This window comes from Oryctolagus cuniculus, chromosome 19, assembly GCF_051225735.1.
Source record: "Oryctolagus cuniculus isolate XC-2025 breed Fujian yellow rabbit chromosome 19, ASM5122573v1, whole genome shotgun sequence".
In the NCBI taxonomy this organism is placed as follows: domain Eukaryota; kingdom Metazoa; phylum Chordata; class Mammalia; order Lagomorpha; family Leporidae; genus Oryctolagus; species Oryctolagus cuniculus.
The window spans coordinates 11,775,111-11,789,622 of NC_142885.1; the positions used below are offsets into that span (position 1 = coordinate 11,775,111).

The following is a 14,512-nucleotide window of genomic DNA, read 5'->3' on the forward strand; positions in this document are numbered from 1 at the left end:
GTTTTTGTTTTTGAACATACAAGTACATATGTGTGTGATGAACGTAGACATGAGTGAGGGAGCCACCATCTGTTCAAGCCATGACAGAGCTTGGAAATCTTTTGGGACAATGAGATGACCCTGCCTGGGCCAAGATGAGCAGTTGACTCCTCTTACTGGACGTCTTTAATGGACAGGAACCAAGAGGAAATGAAAAAGGGGGTGGGAATAGAGACTGGAAGGATCAGTGCGTCTATACGTGTGTTGAAACAATAGAAAAAGCCTGAAGAGGACTGTGCTAATTTATCAAATCCTAAATACCGATCTCCACCACCAACTTAAGCCAAAAGCTTTTGGGGTCCTTTCTCTTTAACCAAGTAGAAAGTTTCTTGAGAAAACCAGCCTGGGGTGTCCCCAGCTGTGATTGGTCTAGAGCCTCCTCTGCCCTCAAGGGGGCCATTGTGATGTCATTCCAACTGCCTTAACAGTTCCCTGCTTGGGCTCGGTTCTGGTCAGTTGGCCCAGGAAGCTCTGTGGAGACTGCCTGAAGGATTGGACGACATCACTGGTTTTCCCTTGTCCTGTCATTTGTGGTGTTGTTTTGTCTCGTCTATTAGTTCTCCTTACCGTAGTGGTTCTTTTAGTTTTTCTTCTTTTTTTTTTGCTATTTTGTCAATTTCTCTCCCCCTCCCATTTTTACATTGTGTGCTTGTGTATTTTCTGTAAATATTTGTTTATTTTTTGTTTTTTCTTTCACAGGCTAAATGTACTTGATGCTGTGTTGATTTTGTCCTCCTTGTGTTTCCTCGTTTTCTGACTGTTTTCTCATTTTTTGATCCTTTGATTTAGATAAGACTGTTATAAGACTTATTGATTAGCATTGTTACCATAGTTACCATAGTTGGTGTCACTTTACATCACCCTTTTTAGTATTCTGTGTGTTTTAAAACTTTTAATTCTTAATTTTCATACAGTGTTAGTGATTAGTATACCATAGTTCATAGAGTTAGCATTATCTAGTAGAAATATTAACATATTGAGTTGTTAATTTTGGTTTCCACTTTGCTTTTTTGATTTCTATTTGTTTCCCAGTTTTTGTTGTTACTTTAAGGGACTTGTAAGTGTTCCCAGTGTCAGAGTGCAGGGTGGGGGGTGGGGTGGGGATCCCACCATGGAAGGCCTCACCGCCTTCAGCAGTGAGGAGGAGGTCCTGGATGGGTACCAGGTCCTCAGGGTCCTCGGCCAGGGCGGTTTTGGGCTGGTGATGCTGGCCTATCATTGGGAAAGCAGGACCCAGGTGGCTGTGAAGGTTGTGGAGAATGGTGGCCAGCACTCCTGCAGCTTCCAGCAGTTGTGCACAGAAGCAGAAATCATGAAGGGGCTGCATCACCCTCACATCATTCAACTACTGCAGGCCAGGCACACCACAGAGAGGGGCTACATTTTCATGGAATACGCAGTCAGGGGGGACCTTAGATGTTACATGGTAGAACGAGGGTACCTACTGGATGGAGAGATTCGTCAGCTATTGAAACAAATTCTATCCGCTGTGCATTACTGCCATTCGCAGCACGTGGTGCACAGGGATTTAAAGTTAGAAAACCTGCTTCTCGACGCCCACCTAAACATTAAGTTGAGCGATTTTGGTCTCAGCTGCAAACTGGCTGGTGGAGAGCGCCTGAAGAGTCTGTGCGGGACCTTTGCCTACTGTGCGCCCGAGGAATTCTTAGGTGAGGAGTTCTGCGGGTACAAGGCTGATGCCTGGAGTGTGGGCGTGATCCTGTACGCCATGGTGGCAGGCTCACTGCCTTTTGTTGGAGAGGATTGTGTGGAGCTGCGGGCAGCCATCCTGTCTGGATACTACAGAATCCCCCACTATGGAAACCCAGAGCTGTGTAACCTGGTGGACAGCTTACTGACCCGGGACCCTGAGGCCAGGCCCACAGTGGCAGACATCATGGGCCACCCCTGGCTCCATGCAGGACATGGAGCACCTGGAACCAGTGACGAGTTTCTGTTTCTTCCCCAGGAGCAGGAAGTCTGGGAATTCCCATGGGGCCTCTGCCCTCCACTGTGGCTTCATGAATGGGATGACCCCTGGCCCCCTGTGCCACGCTGGGGGATCTCCCAACAGCAGGGCTTCAGCATCCCAGAAATACATGGGCGGAGCCAAGTGGAGCCTGCAGCACCTCCTCAGGGTCCTGAAGCCCTAAGCTCCCTTGAGGACCTGGGATTCCAGCTGGGCCATCAAGCAGGCTCCCTGCCACCCAGGCTCCCAGCCAGTGCCTTGTGCCCAGGACTTCAGTGGGATCACAGCAAAGGGAAGCCCACGCCTCAGGCCATCCCCGGTGCTCAGAGCTGTCCCGCTCTCCAGTGCCTCCAGGGACACTCAGGCTGCAACAGCAGAGCCCGTGAGTGTCCCGCTCTTGAATCACAACCACTGGTGCTTGCAGGAGACCAGTCGGGGCAGACTCCTTGCCGCCATGGGACTCCCAGTGTGAGCATCAGTGAGTCCTGCCGGACAGACAGTCCCCAACGGGCCGTGTGGACAAGGAGCCCCGCTGCCTGTGCAGTCCTCAGCCAGGATGCTCTGACCTCTCTCTCCACCACACTGAGCACCAACAGCAGTGAGGCTGATGGAGAAGTCAGGAGCTGCTCCCCGGGTGCCTCAGAGGAGCAGAGCATCCCAGGAATGCAGCAGCAGGAGGAGGAGCAGGAGGCAGGGACCTCAGACAGGCAGGCCAGAAAGGGCAAGGGGCGCCTGGGGATTGGCAGGAGGATCATCCAATGCTTCAGCTGGATGTGTTGTGTCCTGCCAGCCCCAGAGGAAAGCCCTTGAGTGCAGAGAGGAAAGTGGCCTCTCAGTAGCCTCTTGGGAAATGCCCCCGAGGAGGGGCCCTTCCCTGAGGAGTGTAGCAATGAAGGGTAGTCAGGGACTCCTGTCTGGGAGGAGGGCAGGTGAGGAGGCAGTAAGAGAAACTGCAGGCAGAGAGAGAATATATTGTTGCATATTTCAGATGGCCAGTAAGGAAACATGTTTTCATGGTTAGGGGTCATGACCTTTTTCTAACACAGAACATGGTGCTGGATTTTGTTTAGAATATTAATCCATGAACATCACTCCCTAGTTAAACTTCCTATACCCAGGCCTTATTGGGCCCCTCCCTTAGTCTCCCTTCAGGCTTGCAAGAGTATGATTTTCTCACGAAAACCTATTTTGCTTTTTCTCCCTCACCCTCATGATTCGTGTTGGGATTATGTGAGAGAAAGAATGGACTTGAACTTCCTGCAGCATCGTTGGTGCCGTGACGTGGAGGGACTCAGCTCCATGGGAAAGGTGAGTAAGGCAGACTGCTCCTCTGGTGTTTGGAGAACCCCTGATCTTCTACATGGTCATTTATCTTTTAGATTCCCCAGGTCTCTGAGCCAGTTCAAAGCGATTGGTGTGGGATGCTGGTTGTAAGATACAGGGCCCACGTTGGATGACACTCTTGTCCTCCTCCCACTTTATTCTGTCTTTGATTATTGCCTGCACTCTCTGCTCAGGCGGCTCTCTGTCCTGGGAAGTCTTCTCACCCTGAGTTTCCTTCTCCAAGCCCAAGTTCCCAGGTCCCTGGATGAGACACTCCTGCGACAACTTAGAGCTCCTAGATCTGAACTGAGGAGCCTGCATTGCAGACCGAGGTGGCCTCTCCCATTGAGCTGCCTTCTTGTGCGCCCCAAAGAACTCAGACCCACATGTCTGGGAAGAAGTCACCTGGCACCTTAACTCGTGCCCATGCTTTCCGTTTTCCTGCCCAGGTTTTTCTTTGGCAAACAACATGTTGGAAGTCATTCCTTCCCAGAGCCATGCTCCTGAAGGTGACTCCCAGGGAAAATTCTATCCTCGTGCCACACCCACATTCCCCCTCTGCACATTCAACAGTTCTGCACTTGCCCACCCTCAAACTTTGGCCACAAGAGAGTTAGTTGAGACCCCCTTTGTAGAGCCTCATTTCCAAGTTCAGACATGATGCAGGGACAGCAGGAGTGCCAGAGGACAGAGGCAATGACTGCTAGGGGCAGCGCAAACCTCAAAGACTCAGCAACTCCTGGGAGAATGGGGGGGGGTCCTAAAACTCAGCTGCTGTGGGGGGGTGAGGAAGGAGGAGGCAGCTTCTGGGGTCCACGTGGTGACCTAGTGATTCAGTGGCAGTGGGAGTGCCCAGGGGAGGAGCTGGTGGGGCCTGGGGCCGTGTGGTGGGTCCTGGGAGTTACAAGAGGGCCCAGATAACCACAGGGGAGCCCAAGAAGAAGTAGGAAGAATCCTCGGGCAATCATAGGGAGGCTGCTGGGGACCGTGCTGGGGGCCCCATGACGGGTGGCTCCTGGTGGCTGCACTGGGGCATAAAGATGTGGCCTCACTCGGTGTGCCTGAGGAAGCAGAAGGAGGCAGCCAAGGCAGGCCATGAAGTGGCAGGTGCTGGGGAACCGTGCAGGCTGCCCAATGCTGCAGTGACAGCAGGGGCGCACAAAGATGGAGGCAGTGGCTGCTAGGGACCACCGAGTGACACCAGTGACTTAGTGGCAGCAATGGGAGCCGGGCCCAGCCGCTTAAGGTAAGAGGTGAGCAGGGTAAGGCCCTGGAGGGTGAGGAGGGCAGCTGGGCCAGGTCGTGGAGGACAAGGAGGGGAGCAGGGTTTGGCCCTGATGGTGTTGAGGTTAGTGGGGCCTGGCCCAAGAGAGCAGCGTGCTGAGAGGGGCCCAGCCCTGTAGGGGGAAGAGGAGAGCGGTGCCCAGCCCTGGAGGGCGAGGAGGAGAGTAGGGTCTGGCCCTGGAGGGTGAGGAGGGGAACAGGGTCCAGCCTTGGAGGGCAGTGAGTGGAGCTGGGCCCAGGCTCTGTTTTCAAGGTGGGGAGCAGGGTCCAGCCCTGGAAGGTGGCGAGCAGAGTGGGCCCAGGCCTTGGAGGGCGAGGAGGCAAGCAGGGCCCGGCCATGGAGGGTGTTGAGGGTAGTGTGGCCTGTCCCTGTAGGGAAGCCCTGAAGTGGGGCCCAGGCTCTGGAGTGTGAAGGTTGGAGTGGGTGCCAGGTTCTGCAGGGCAAGGAGAGGTACGGGACCCAGGCCCTGGAAGGCCAGGAGCGGAGCAGGGGCTGGCCCTGAAGGTGTGGAGGGAAGCGGGGTCTGGCTCTGGAGGGAGGACAGGGATGGGCCTGTGGGGAGAAGGGCCTGGCTGTGGATGGGGAGGAGGGGAGCAGAGCCAGACCAAGAGTGCGAGGAGGAGATTGGTGCCTGTGGGGAGCAACTTGGACTATACTGTTACTGGAATTAAGAGTTATTCTATACATCTGCTCTCCCACAATATGGCGCTGGGAGAGGAGCAAACAGCTTCTACCCAGCTGCCTCTCACCAACTTGATTGACTGAGCTGCAGGAGCTGATCTTGCTCCTGATTGGAGGAGAGCAGCGTACTCGGCATGTGGGTAGCAGAGTTGGGATTAGTGGAAGAGGACTATAAAGGAGGAGAGAGACAACATGCACCAGGAACATCTAAGGGGAACATCTATCTGAAGGAACACCTGTGCAGCCCCCGAGAGAGCCAGCCGGCGGTGTGCCGCTCCCCCGCGGAAGTGGGGAATGTGGCAGGGGGAACCGCCCTTCCACGGAGGTGGAAGGGTCGGTAGCCAACCCGGGAAGAACCAGCAGCAAACCCGGGCAGGGCCGAGCAGACAAAAGAACAGCGCAGGGTCCTGTGTCGTTCCTCCATGAAGACGGGGAGCGACAGTGCCAGCCCTGGAGCATGAGGAGGGGAACACTGGCCCTGGAGGTGAGGAGGGGAGCAGAGTTTGGCCCTGGAGGGAGGCCAGGGCCGGGCCTGAGGGGAGAAGGGCCCGACCCTGCAGGCTGAGGAGGGGATTGGGGCCCAGCTCTGGAATGTGGTGAGGGGAGCAGGGCCTGGCCCTGAAGGACAGCAATGGGAGCTGGGCCCAGGCCCTGGTGGGCAACTAGGGGAGTGGGGCCCAGGCCCTGGAGGACAAGGAGAGTGGGGCAGCCCTGCTGGGTGTCTAGTGCCACAACTGAAGGGAGCAGGGCCTGGCTCTGTAGGGCATGGAGAGGAGAAGGAGCCCAGCCCTAGAGGGTTGCCAGGGCCCTGCCTGAGGGGATCATGGCCCTGGAGGGCAAGGAGGAGAGAGGGGCATGTCACTGGAGCGTGGCCAGGGCCCTGCCTGTGCTCTGGAGCCTATGTCCTGTGGCCTGTGACCTGTGTCCTGAAATCTGTCCTGTGTCCTGTAGCCTGAGTCCTTTCGCCTGTGTTCTATATTGTATAGCCTGTATCTTGTAGCCTGTGTGTTGTGTTGTAGGCGTGTGTCCTGTGGCCTCTGCCCTGCGTCCTGTATCCTGTGTCCTATGTTCTGCAGCCTGTGTCCTGTGTCCTGTTTTGTGGCTGGTGTGTGTGTCCTGTGGCATCTGTCTTTTTTCTTATAGCCTGTGACCTATAGTTTGTCCTATAGAGTGTAGCCTGTGTGCTGTAGCCTGTGTCCTCTATCCTGTGTCCTGTGTCCATTAGCCTTTTCATGTGGCCTGTGTCCTTGTCCTGTAGCCAGTGTCCCATTGCCTGTGTCCTATAGCATGTATCCTATAGCCTGTGTCATTTGTCCTGTAGCCTGTGTCCTGTGTCCTCTGGCCTGTTTCTTTTTGCATGTGTCCTGTGGCCTATGTCCTGTGTCCAGTGTAGTGTTGCCTCTGTCCTATAGCTGGTGTCCTGTGTCTTGTTCCCTCTGTCCTTTAGCCTGTGTCCTGTAGCCTGTGTCTTGTGTCCTGTTACTTGTTTCCTGTGGCCTATGTCCTGTGTCTTGTGTCCTGTAGCCTGTGTCTTATGTCTGATAATCTGTTTCCTTTGTCCTTTGTCCTATAGGCTATGTCCTATCCTCTGTGTCCTATCTCTTATATCCTGTGTTCTGTGTCCTGTAGCTGTGTCATGTGTTCCATATTCTGCATCCTGTAGCCTCGGGCCTGTGTCCCGTGTCCTATGTTGTGTAGCCTGTGTCCAGTGTCTTGTAGCCTGTGGCCTATGTATGCAACCCATGTCCTGTGGTCTCTGTCCTCTAGCTGATGTCCTATGCCCCCTAGCCTGTGTCCTGTGTATTGAGCCTGTGTCCTGTGTCCTGAGCCTGTGTCGAGTGTCCTGTAGTCTGTGTCCTGTGTCCTGAGCCTGTGTCATGTGTCCTATAGCCTGTGGCCTGTAGTCTTTGTCCTAGAGCTGGTGTCTCTTTGTAGTAGCCAGTGTCCTGTGTACTGAAGCCGGTTTCTTGTAGCCTGTGACAATGTCCTGTATTCTGTGTCCTGTAGCCTGTAGCCTGTGCCCTGTGCTCTGGATCCTAGCTCCTGTGGCCTGTGGCCTCTGTCTTGTCTTGTGTAGCCTGTGTCCTGTAGTCCGTGGCCTATGTCCTGCAGCTGTGGCCTTTGTCCTGTGTCCACTGTGCTGTATGCTGTTGTGCAGGATATTGGATGTAGGCTACAGAACACAGGTTACAGGACACAAGACAGAGGCCCAAAGCAAAGGCCACAGTCTACAGGATTCAGGGCATAGGGCAGTGGACACAGGACACAGGATAGAGGACACAGAATACAGAACCCATGACACAGGCTAGAACACAGGCTATGTGACATAGGTTGCACGCTACAGAACACAGGATCCAGGAGAAAGGACACAGGCTACAGAACACAGGCTACAGGACATAGGACACAGGCTACAGGGCACAGAAGAGAGGCTACAAGACACAGACTATGGGACACAGGACACAGGCTATGGGACACAGGACACAGGACATAAGATACAGGCTATGGGACACAAGACACAGGACAAGGCCACAGGACACAGAACACAGGACATAAGACACAGGCTATGGGACACAGGACACAGGCTACAGGACACAGAGCACAGGACATTAGACACAGGCTATGGGACACAGGACACAGGCTACAGGACACAGAACACAGGAAATAAGACCCAGGCTATGGGACACAAGACACAGGACATAGGCCACAGGACACAGGACATAGGACACAGGACACATACTACAGGACATTGTCCACAGGTACAAGACACCGGCTTCAGTATACAGTACACAGGCTACAGCAGAGAGGAAGTCAGCCCTAGGACAAAGAATACAGGCCACAGCTCAGGACACAGGACACTGGCTCAGGACACAGGACACCAGCTAGACGACAGAGGCCACAGAACACAGGTTGGATACATAGGCCTGAGGCTACAAGACATAGGACACAGGCTACACAACATAGAACACAGGATACAGGATACAGGACATAGACAAAAGGACATAGGCCACAGACTGCAAGACAAAGATAAACGACACAACACAGAGGCCACAGACTACACGACACAGGACACAGGCTAGACCACACAGTGTGAGGGAACCACTCAGGACACAGGCTAGAACACAGGCTACGGAACAAGGTTATAGCCTATAGATCACAGGATATAGAACACAGGATACAAGACATAGGACACAGGACACATACACAGGACAGAGGCTAAAGCACAGGACACAGCGACATCACACAGGATACAGGACATAGGCTATAGTAAAAAGGACAAAGGAAATAGACTATCAGACACAATACACTGGCTACAGGACCCCGAACACAGGACAGAAGACATAGGCTACAGGACTCAAGACACAGGACATAGACCACAGGACACAGGCTGCAGCACAGAGGCCACAGGCTACAGGACACAGGACATAGCCCAGATGATATGGGACACAGGATATAGGACACAGAATACCAAACACAGGACACAGGCTATGGGACACAGGTTACAGGCTACAGACAAGGACACAGGCTACAGGACACAGGGACAGGCTACAGGACTCAGGACACAGGCTATACAACATAGGACACAGGTCACAGGACAGAGGCTCCAGGACAGAGGCTATGGGACACAGGACAGAGCTACAGAACAAAGGATACAGGCCGTAAGCTACAGGACACTGACACATGCTACACAACACAGGCTGAAGGAAAGAGGGAACAAGACACCGGACACTGGCTGTAGGATAGAGTGTCCTGTAGCCTGTGTCCTGTAGCCACTGTCCTGTGGCCTGTGGCCTGTGGCCTAGATTGAGGAGCCTGTGTCCTGTGTCCTGTAGCCTCTGTCCTGTGTCCTGTAGCTTGTCGCCTATGTCCTGTGTCCTGCAATCTGTGTCCCGTAGGCTGTGTCCTCTAGGCTGTGTCCTGGGTTCCATATCCTATGTCCTATATCCTGTGTCCTGTGTCGTCTGGGCTATGTCCTGTGTCCTGTAGCCTGTGTCCTCTGTCATGTAGCCTGTGGCCTCTGTCCTGTAGCCTGTGTCTTGTATCCTCTGTCCTGTAGCCTGTGACCTGTGTCCTGTAGCCTGTGTCCTGTGACTTATCACAGACTACTGGACACAATACATAGGATACAGGACCCAGAACACAGGACATAAGACACAGGCTACAGGACATAGGCCACAGGACATAGGACACAGGACACAGGCTACAGCACAGAGGCCACAGGCTACAGGACACAGGACATAGCCCAGACAACACAGAACACAGGACATAGGACACAAAATACGGAACACAGGACACAGGCTACGGGACACAGGTTACAGGCTACAGGAGACAGGACAGAGGCTAAACAATATAGGACACAGGACACAGGATAGAAGACACAGGGACAGGCTACAGGACTCAGGACACAGGACACAGGCTACAGGACACATGATAAAGGCTAAATGATGAGGACACTGGCTACAGGACAAAGCACAGAGGCCAAAATGTACAGCACACTGGCCACAGGACAATGGCCACAGCTACAGGATATCAGACACAGACTACAGAACACAGGACACAGGGTTGAGGACATGAACACACCTGCAGCACACAGGCTACAGGACACAGGCTACACAAGATAGAACACAAGCTACAGCATTCAGGGCATAGGCCAGAGGATAGAGGACACAGGATACAGGACACAGAACACAGAACACAGAACACAGGACACAGGCTAGAACACAGGCTACGGGACATAGGTTACACGCTAGAGGCCACAGGATTTAGAACACAGGATACAAGACATAGGACACAGGACACAGGATGCAGGACAGAGGCTACAGGACACAGGACACAGAATACTCAATGCATACATAGGCCACAGGCTACAAGACAGAGGATGCAGGCCATACAGGCTGAAGGACACAGGAAACAAGACACAGGCTATAGGACAGAGGCCACAGGACACAGGACATAGGAAAAGGCTGCATGGCATAGTCCACAGGCTACAGGAGCCGGGCTACAGGACACAGGATACACAACATAGGACAGAGGGCACAGATTACAGGACACTGGTTGAAGGATATAGACTATAGGCTAAAGGACACAGGCTACAGGACACAGCACACTTGACACTGGACACAAGCTACACGACACAGGCTGAAGGAAAGAGGGAACAAGACACAGGACACCAGCTATAGGACAGAGGCCACAGGAAACAGGACAAAGGCTGCAGGGTAAAGGCCACAGGCTACAGGATATAGACCACAGGACAGTGGCCATAGATTACAGGACACAGGCTACAGGACATAGGACAAATGTCACAGGATACAGGCTACAGGACCTAGGCCCCAGAGCTCAGAGAACAGGCTACAGGACACAGTACACAGACTATGGGACATTGTCTACAGGCTACAAGAAATGGGCTTCAGGACACAGGACACAGAGTACAGCAAAGAGGACACCACACTAGGACAAAAACTACAGGCCACAGGCTCAGGACACAGGCTAGGGGACATAGGACACCAGCTAGAGGACAGAGGCCACAAGATTCAGGATGTGTACATAGGCCACAGGGTACAAGACACAGGACACAGGCTACACAACACAGGACACAGGACAGAGGCTCCAGGACAGAGGCTGTGGGACACAGGACATAACTACAGAACAAAGGATACAGGCCACAAGCTACAGGACACTGACACAGGCTACACGACACAGGCTGATGGAAAGAGCGAACAAGACAGCGGACACTGGGTATAGGATAGAGTGTCCTGTAGCCTGTGTCCTGTAGCCACTGTCCTGTGGCCTGTGTCCTAGATTGTGTAGCCTATGCTCTGTCTCCTGTAGCCTCTGTCCTGTGTCCTGTAGCTTGTTGGCTTTGTCCTGTGTCCTGCAACCTGTGTCCTGTAGCCTGTGTCCTCTAGGCTGTGTCCTGGGTTCCATATTCTGTGTCCTATATCCTGTGTCCTGTGTCGTCTGGGCTATGTCCTGTGTCCTGTAGCCTGTGGCCTCTGTCCTGTAGCCTGTGGCCTCTGTCCTGTGACTTATGTCACAGACTACCGGACACAATACACAGGCTACAGGTTCCAGAAACAAGACCTAAGACAGAGTTAATAGGACTTAAGACACTGGATATAGGCCACAGGCTACAGCACAAGGGCCACACGCTACAGGACACAGGACATAGCCCAGACGACACAGGACACAGGATATAGGACACAGAATACAGAACCAAAAACACAGGGTTGTACACAGGCTACGGGACGTAGGTTACACGCTACAGGCCACAGGATATAGAACACAGGATTCAAGACATAGGACACAGGACACAGGATGCAGGACAGAGGCTACAGGACACAGGACACAGGATACTCAATGCATACATAGGCCGCAGGCTACAACACAGAGGACGCAGACAACATGACACAGGCTGCAGGACACAGGAAAGATGACACAGGACACAGGCTATAGGACAGAGGCCACAGGACACAGGACACAGGACGCAGGACAGAGGCTACAGGACACAAGACATAGGACATAGGTGAAAGGACATAGTCTGTAGGATAAAGGATAAAGGCCAGTGCATGCTCTTCTCCTCACCCGCCACATGTTGAGCTGACACTTTCTTGTTGAGAAAAATAAAGCAGAGGAAAAGAGATAATATTGCAGGGAACCGAACCTTTTATTCTGTAACAGGGTTAGTTTTAGAAAGGTCTCTGGACCGTGGACCTACAGGACACAAGACATAGGACATACGCGAAAGGACACAGTCTATAGGACAAAGGACAAAGGCCACTTCATGCTACATCCTCACTCTTGAGACCTCACCAAGCCATGAGAAATGTTTCCAAATCAAAGCAGAGATTGTCCAAGGTCCAGAGACCTTTCTGGACCTAACCCTGTTACAGAATAAAAGGTTCGGTTCCCTGCAATATTGTCTGTTTTCCTCTGCTTTATTTTTCTCAACAAGAAAGTGTCAGGTCAACCCTGGAGTGTGAGGAGGAGAGCAGGCACTGGGCTTGGAGGGCAAGGAGGGGAATGGGGCCAAGGCCCTGGAGGGTGAGGAGGGGTGTGGGGTCCGGCCCTGGATGGCGTTGAGGGGAGTGGGGCTGGACCATGGATGGCAGTGTGGGGAGTGGAATCCAATCCCTGGAGGTCTAGGAGTGGAGCAGGATCCAGCCCTGGAGGGCCTTGAGGGCAGTGGGGTCCAGCCCCGGAAGGCCAGGAGGGGAAGCAGTGTCTAGCCCTGGAGGGCAGCGAGCAGAGCATGCCCAGGCCCTGGAGGGCAAGGAGGGGGGCAGTGTCTGGCCCTGGGGGGCCTTGAGGATAGTGGGGCCCAGCCCTGGAGAGCCATGTTGGGGGCAGGGCCCAGGCCCTGAATGGTCATGAGGGGAGCGGGGTCTGACCTTCGATTGCGTTTCGGGAGCAGGACCCAGCCCTGGATAGAGAGAATTGGAGTGGGGCCCAGCCCTGGAGGGAGAGGATTGGAGTGGGGCCCATGTCCTGGAGGGTGAGGAGGGAGTGGGGCCTAGGCCCTGGAGAGTGAGTATTGGAGTGGGGCCCAGGCCCTGTAGGTCTAGGAGGAGAGCAGGGTCTGGCCCAATAGGGTGTTGAGGGCAGTAGGGCCCGAAAATGGGGGTTGCAATGGGAGGGGCCCCAGGACATGAAGGGTGAGGAGAGAGTGGGGTCCAGGCCCTGGAGGGTGAGGAGGGGAGCAGGGTTCATCCCTGGAGGGCTTTGGGAGTATTGGGCCCAGCCCTGGAGGGCAGTGTGGGGTGTGAGGTATGGCCCTGGTGTGCAGCGTGGGAAGTTGAGCCCAGGCCCTGGAGGACGAGGATTGGAGTCGGGTACAGGCCCTGGAGAGTGAGGATTGGAGTGGGGACCAGGCCCTGGAGGGGTGCAGGTTGAGCAGAGCCCAGGCCCTGGAGGTCTAGGAGGGGAGCAGGGTCTGGCCCTATAGGGTATTGAGGGCAGTGGGGCCTGGCCCTGGAGGGCAGTGTGGGGTGTGAGGTATGGCCCTGGAGGGCAAGGAGGGAGTTGGGCCCAGGCCCTGGAGGGCTAGGAGGGAGTTGGGCCCAGGCCCTGGAGGACGAGGAGGGGTGTGGGATACAGGCCCTGGAGAGTGAGGATTGGAGCAGAGCCCAGGCCCTGGAGGTCTAGGAGGGGAGCAGGGTCTGGCCCTATAGGGTGTTGAGGGCAGTGGGATCCGGGCCTGGAGGGATATGATGGGAGGGGGCCCGGCACTGGAGGGATGTGATGGGAGGGGGCCCAGGCCCTGGAGGGCGAGGAGGCCGTGGGGCTCAGACCCTGGAGGGTGAGGAGGAGATTGGCGTCCAGCTCTGGAGGGCTTTGAGAAGAGCAGGGCCTGGCCCTGGAGGGCAAAATGGGGAGCAGGGCTAGGCCCAGGAGGATGAGGAGTGGTACAGGGTCCGGCCCTATACAGATGGCACTGAGGGTAGTGGGGCCCGGCCCTGGAGGGCTGGGATGGGAGGGGAGCCCATGCCCTGGAAGGGGAGGAGGGGAGTGTGGCCCAGGTCCCAGATGAGGGCCAGGATGCCCGGGTCCCGGTGAGCCCGCTGTGTCACAACCCCATCCTGGTGAGAAGTGGCAGAGGCAGACGTGGTGGTGGGTGAGCCCAGGAACGGGGACTGCAGACGCCACCCTGGGAAGAGTCAGGAGCAGGTGCAGGGCTGCACCCCTGGTTCCCTGGGGAGGGGGGGCGGCTGGTTTCCTGAGAGCGAGCCCAGCAGGTGCCACATGGAACCCTGATGCCACACGGAGTGTCCTGTGTGTGTGTGATCGCAGGGGGTTGGTTTCATTTTTTTAACTTTCTTTTTATTTATTGGAAAGAGTGAGAGATAGCTCCGTTCACTGGCTCACTCCCGAACACCCACAACAGCTGGGAGCCGGGAGCTCCACCTGGTCTGGGGTGGGAGGCAGGGACATGAGGACTTGAGCCCCCGCCTCGGGCCCTGCTGTGACTCAGCAAACATTGCCTTCCACCCCGCTCTGAGCTGGCTGCCTGGGAGGTGCGTGTGGATCTGCCTTCGGTTGGTTGTCTGCCCAGGCCTTAAGGAAGGCCCCGTGGTCCCTGTCTGGGCTTCTCTTAGGGCTAGTCGGGTTCCCAGAGGTGTTCTACCCCCTGCCTGGGGGGCTGGCCCCCGGGAGCTCAGTGCAGAGCTGGCAGTGATCTCAGCGGCCGTGGTGAGCTGTCCCCTGCACTGCGCTCTGAGGAC

At 55.0% G+C, this 14,512-nt stretch overlaps 1 pseudogene; it reads left to right on the forward strand.

The window, feature by feature from the left end:
• Positions 1–1,150: 1,150 nt before the first annotated feature.
• LOC149120352 (MAP/microtubule affinity-regulating kinase 4 pseudogene) lies at positions 1,151–6,926 on the forward strand (annotated as a pseudogene).
• Positions 6,927–14,512: the final 7,586 nt, after the last annotated feature.